This window comes from Leguminivora glycinivorella, chromosome 1 (assembly GCF_023078275.1).
Source record: "Leguminivora glycinivorella isolate SPB_JAAS2020 chromosome 1, LegGlyc_1.1, whole genome shotgun sequence".
NCBI lineage: Eukaryota > Metazoa > Arthropoda > Insecta > Lepidoptera > Tortricidae > Leguminivora > Leguminivora glycinivorella.
Window position 1 is genome coordinate 13052071 of NC_062971.1, and position 6000 is coordinate 13058070.

General features: G+C 33.5%; 1 protein-coding gene across 2 annotated transcripts in view; it reads right to left on the reverse strand.

Annotated features, from left to right (window-relative positions):
- The window catches only part of LOC125238999, a 118315-nt gene extending 115782 nt beyond the window's left edge, over window positions 1–2533 (reverse strand). For both annotated transcript variants that reach the window (XM_048147525.1, XM_048146823.1), the window contains exon 1: window positions 2433–2533. The gene's annotated coding sequence lies outside the window, so the exon portion shown is untranslated. The remainder of the gene's footprint in view (window positions 1–2432) is intronic.
- Between the last annotated feature and the right edge of the window lie 3467 nt (window positions 2534–6000).

Below are 6000 nucleotides of genomic sequence, written 5' to 3' on the forward strand. Positions count from 1 at the left end.
GTAATGTTGCTAAGAGAGTTGAGTTCATGTATAAAATAATAAAAAAATAATACTCGGTGTAAACTTGAATGCGTTTTACTTACTGCATTAGGCATGAGATAAGGTATAAAACATACTAGTTTGTTGCTCCAAAGATATAAAGAAATGGCGTTATTTTGCGAGTGTCCATTACTGGAACCGAAAAACTGCCTACCTCCTATGATGGACAAGGAACAATTTACAAAACCAAAATTTACAAGAAACAATCCTATGTTAAAATAACTCAAACTAATTGTATTTATGGTATATAATATTGACTCATTGAGTATCAGTTGGCTTTAAAAGTAAAATTTTAAACTTATTTCACTGTCCATAATGGGGGATCCATTACTGGAGAACTGCCGTCCATAATTGGAGAAAAAACACCTATTTTTAATTTGTTAACTATGAAGAAACCAATAGGAGTATCCATTCTGCAATACGCTTGAAATGTAAAAGAAGGATAGGACATTCAAGATTTAACACGCTTACCGGTAGAATTTTTACATTTATGAGTGAAATATCAAAAAGTGGCGAAAATTTTTCTTAAACTGTCCATGATTGGGTCCGTTACCTTATATATTAAATATATCCTTGTCTGAGTACTCACAACACAAGCCTACTTGAGCTTACCGTGGGCCTCAGTCAATCTGTGTAAGAATGTCCTATAATATTTATTTATTTATTTATTTATTTATTTATTTATTTATTTATTTATTTATTTATTTATTTATTTATTTATTTATTTATTTATTTATTTATTTATTTATTTATTTATTTATTACAGGCCATTTTCAACACCCTGTTTCTTCGTTGTGGATTTTATATACTAGAGCGAGATGTATAGAAAGGAAGTTAGGTATGCAGACCTGAAAAAAATATGTCAGTTTCACACAAAACTGTCGGTAACTATTCACCCAAGCACTCCTAAACGGTTAGGTATACTAGATCGAGTAACATATTAAAAACTTATGGTAAGTAGTTACTCCGGGCGTCGGTAATCGTTAAGGTGAACGGATAATAGCAGCTCTATGAAATATGTCGATTGAATAACGAATGGTTTTCGTCCATTACTTGTAACAGTTGTAACACATTGTATTGCATATGTGCAAATTACGTCTCAAAATGTTGCTAATAAGCCTCAATGAGGTGCCTGACGCTTTTTAGTAGCGAACTTTTTCTGCCCACCGTGGGACGATGCAGTTTTATGTAAGGTTATTTAAGTTATTTTAGATTGTAACTTAAATAAGATACCAAATTATTAACTCGGCGGGGGCTGCCGTGCCCTCAGATACTATGAGCTTAACTTATAATATAAATAGCAGTATATTTTTTCCATTTACCTTAATAATAGATTTTTTATGTTAATTAAATACGTAGGTAGCTGTAGGCCATGTTATACTGGAAAGTAATCAACATATAACGAAGGACATTATTAAAATAAAATGAAAGAAGCCAACAAAATATAAAAATAACCAATACTTGTATAATTGTAAATTGGGATAATTACCCCGTTTTAAATGCGAGCTTTATGTCCAATTGTTTTGCACAACTTCGAGCTTCATTATACAAGTTTCATAATAATTGGACTATGAATTTTGAAACTTGTGCTAGCGTGCTAGGGCGTTTCATGACGAGTAATGTTGATGGCGGTACATCAATGAAAGAGCGTACGCAAAGTATCTACTTAAAAACTTATGTAGTAACTGAGTATTAACTTGAGGTTAAGTGGGGTTAAATGTGTTTGTTAGAATCTATTGAACTTTAGAAGCTATAATAACTGCCAAATTTAACATTAAGGTGTGTCGTTAAATCACAATGCTTATGCAGGTTTCAGGAATATTATGTCTTTTAGTACAAGACAACAATACAGAGTGGGGCCTGTAACAAAGGCGAAGAATTGAACTCTAGGCTATTCTCCTTACACTGATCAACATTTGTTCGGCAACTTTTAAAAATAACTTGTATTTTGATTTTTATCACCCCTGAAAGTTTTTTCTAAGAGGTAATGTATTGCGAATTCTGTTAAGTCTAAAGTGTGACAGACAACGTCAATGACAACAATAATGGCGTACATTGAAGCTAATATTTATTTTGTATGAAAAATTAAAAATTTAAAGACTTCATAATTTTTAAAAGTCACTGAACAAATGTTGATCAGTATAAGGAGAATAGCCTACAGTTTAATTCTTCGCCTTTGTTACAGGCCCCACTCTGTATATAGAAAATGATCTGAAAAGATTAGATAACATCAGTGTGAAATAAAAATGTATATCAAATTATATTAAAATTACTAATATACATTTGCTTAAAACATCTGGGTGTAAGTACCTCTAAATAATGTACATGTACGTAGATATATTTATACAAAACTTCATATTTTAAACAATTTATAATACAATAAAAATACTCACCCAAGTAAAAACAGCTTTCAACACAAACTTGTCACAAAACTTTAAGTCAGGCACTTGCCACTTGAGTCACTTTGGTTGGTTTGTGTTCTTCCAAATTTTGATAGGTACTGAAAATACTTATGAATAAAACAGTTGAAAATTATTGATTTCTACTGCTAACATAAGTAGGTACGTAATTTAACCCCCAATCCCTATATTTAGTTACTAGCTTTTTCCCGCGGTTTCGCCCGCGTACTAAAAGTAATTTTATTCAAACGTTGAATTTCCCCCATTTCCACCCCCTTAGGATGTGAATTTTGAAAAATCGTATCTTAGTGCTCTTCTACACCGTATAAGGAACCTACGTCAATTTTGAATCTCTAGGATGTCAGTCAGTCAGTCAATCAGTTTCTTCTTTTATATATTTAAGATAAGATAAAGATATTGTTTATTTATGAAATGAGTACATTTGGTAGCTATCCTGCCGCTAGTAGACCTGTACATAACACTGCATACATGCTGTACATAGCACTGTAATAACAGAGTTCCAAGCCTTTAAACAGAAAGTTCACTTTCAACACGGGCAAATTCTAATTAACAAAATGTAATGTAATTAACAAATCCAAATTCACAAATCAGAATATGCCTCTCAGTTTAAATTGTTCAGAAATGGAGTTCAAACGTTTTTGATCGCATCATAACAACAAAAGAATGGTCCAAGATGAGATAAGTTGAAAAGAATCGTCATAGAGAAAGCGAAGTGTACCCCTGCTAAGCACCCCTGAAACAGACATAAGGGAAATTAACCCGTCAAGTGTCAAACACAGTTCCTGCAAGTTGTATAACAACACTGAGCCTAATCTCACAAAAACCGACGGAGTTACGCCGCCGGGTTACCCTATCTCGCGGTTAAAGTTAACGACCTTATTCCAACGGATTATGTGTCATATTCCAATAACACTTAATCATGTTACTTGGGTACAATCGTTCCCACGCTAAAGACACGTTACGCAAATATTGCAGATAATTAGAGTCTTTTTTTAAAACGGACATTGTCTAAGAATTTGACAAAGCATAAAGTGGGGTTGAGAAAAAAATGGCATTGTGCCGAGCGGGTCAGAGGGCGATGTTATCGGCGCGCTTCGGTGTAAATAGGGCCTTCGTCAAAAATAATTGTTTTCGAATTAGCGTTTTATAAATCCTCTCATAACAATATTTGTCTATATAAACAAAATGATATGGTAGTATATATCATGCGATTCACTTAATCAAACATGAGTGATTGATTGAATAATTAATGACATGCGATAGTAAATATTCAGACAACATAAAGATTCTAAATATTCTTTAAAGATCGTTAGATTTACTCTAATAATAGTTTCAACCCCAAAGGTCTATTTACCTAATACTGTCTATTTACCTATATACTTCGCTTTTAAAAAAAAGTTTCTTCGTTAGTCTATTAAACATTGGTCTAAAAACATAATTTAAACGTTATAGGTGCAATTCTTTCTTCTAACAGTTTTACAATAAGTTTTCTAACGCATCATCTACAAAGCCACAATTCAAAAACACAAAAAAAATCGCAAGTATGTAAAGCTTGAAAGAGCACAAACCAACAAGTCACACTCGCGAAGATGCGCTCGCGTTGCGGCGCGCTCGGAGACTGCGCGGATCTTGCGCGCGCGCATCGCCTCGGCGGGGCGGCTCCGAGGAGCAGACCCTTCGCTTACATCCTTAGCTGTTGGTCTATACCAATATTTTTAACACTGAAGAACCATTTTTAGCGGATGTTGTATAGTGTCTAAATTTGCTTTGAGCATCGCAGATAAATAACCACAGAGGTTAAGTGTCGACGTTTTGGAATGTCTTTCAATTATAAATATTGACAGTGACACTGAAAATTAGTCACTATTATTATAATAATTACTGTTTTAAGGGGCTGACAACACCCAATTGCGTAAAATTGATGTTACTTGCGCAATTTTTTAAGACAAACTATTAGTCTTAGTAAGGCAAGTAAATTATTAATTATATTTCAAAGAACATAGTCGTACTCGATACACGATTTAATGAAATCGGCTCGATAGAAAAAAATTGCAAAGATTGGTCTCGAGTTCGTCATTAAACGGTTGTATGTCGTTCAATTATTCGCTTAGTTTTCTTTAGTTAATATTATAATAACAAATATATACATATCTAAAACACTAACGAAACATTTTGCACAAATAATGCATCTTTCTATTTTATTTTAATATTTTTCCGGACTTTTCGTACCTATCTGCCCTCTTTTAGTGACATCGCGCTCTCACTTACTCCCATACGATTAGACAGTGTACGCTAGCGTCAAGGCCATTGGGTGCTGTCAGCGAGGAGGTTCTCAATTCGACTGAATGTTTTTTTTTTTAATTTTTTTTTTGTATGTATGTTACTCGATATCTCCGAGGATCGGGACCGATTTAAAAATTTTTTTTTTTGATCGAACGGGTATAACCCCGAGATGGTCCCATTGGCACCAAGTCGGGGTCTGACGATGGGATCTTGGAGAAATCGAGGGAACTCTTCAAATGTTATAGGCACATGTAATGTTCTTAGTGTATTTTTCAAAGGTACACCAGTATTTACGCCTGATGGTAATAATTTTATGTGGCTGAGCTGATGATGGAAGGTCAACTCCTCAACGGTTAGGAGTTAAAGGATAATTCTTTCACTACTGTACATATATTCGGACTGATACATATAATATCACTAGGAACCACTAAAAATCAACAAATAAATTAACTTTTTAACAAAAAATAAAACCGCCTTCAAAAAAAGCGTGTTACAAAACACAGAGAAACTAAAAAGCCAAAAATAATAAACCTTCGAATTCAGATTTCTTATCGGATTGCAATAATCTAAACATCCAAATTATAAACAAATCAATTATTTTTGGAGTCGGGGCCAGCCTGCGTATGGTTGGGTGGGGCAAACAGGAAATAGCAAGGCGACGAACAGGTCTGGTACCGACTACAAAAATAATTGATTTGTTTATAATTTGGATGTTTAGATTATTACAATCCGATAAGAAATCTGAATTCGAAGGTTTATTATTTTTGGCTTTTTAGTTTCTCTGTGTTTTGTAACACGCTTTTTTTGAAGGCGGTTTTATTTTAGAGATACCTACTGTTTTTTGCGTGGAATGATTTCTAATAGACATGCTGCATAAGGGTGCTGGGTTGGTGTACCCATACTTTCTATGACTCTTCTTTGCGTATACATTCTACCTAAAGCTCTAAGACATTTTTACTGAAAATGATAATTGATAACTCATCTCGAGATGAGTTCGAAAACTCCATCAAAAGTATGCTTATACCAATTACACTAATTCCCACAGTAATTAAGTATTATTTAAGAAGGTATGGGTATTTTATCTCACTAAATAATTAAAATACGTAAAAACACTAATAGCCAATTATCACCCCCAACAAGATTTATTTAACGGCTAGCGCAAAACTAACAAATTAACGGTCTAATTAACAATTAACAAAGTAAAGGCATTCAAATAAAAATCTTGATAAATCAGTTCGATATCTTTACGAGGCTTTGT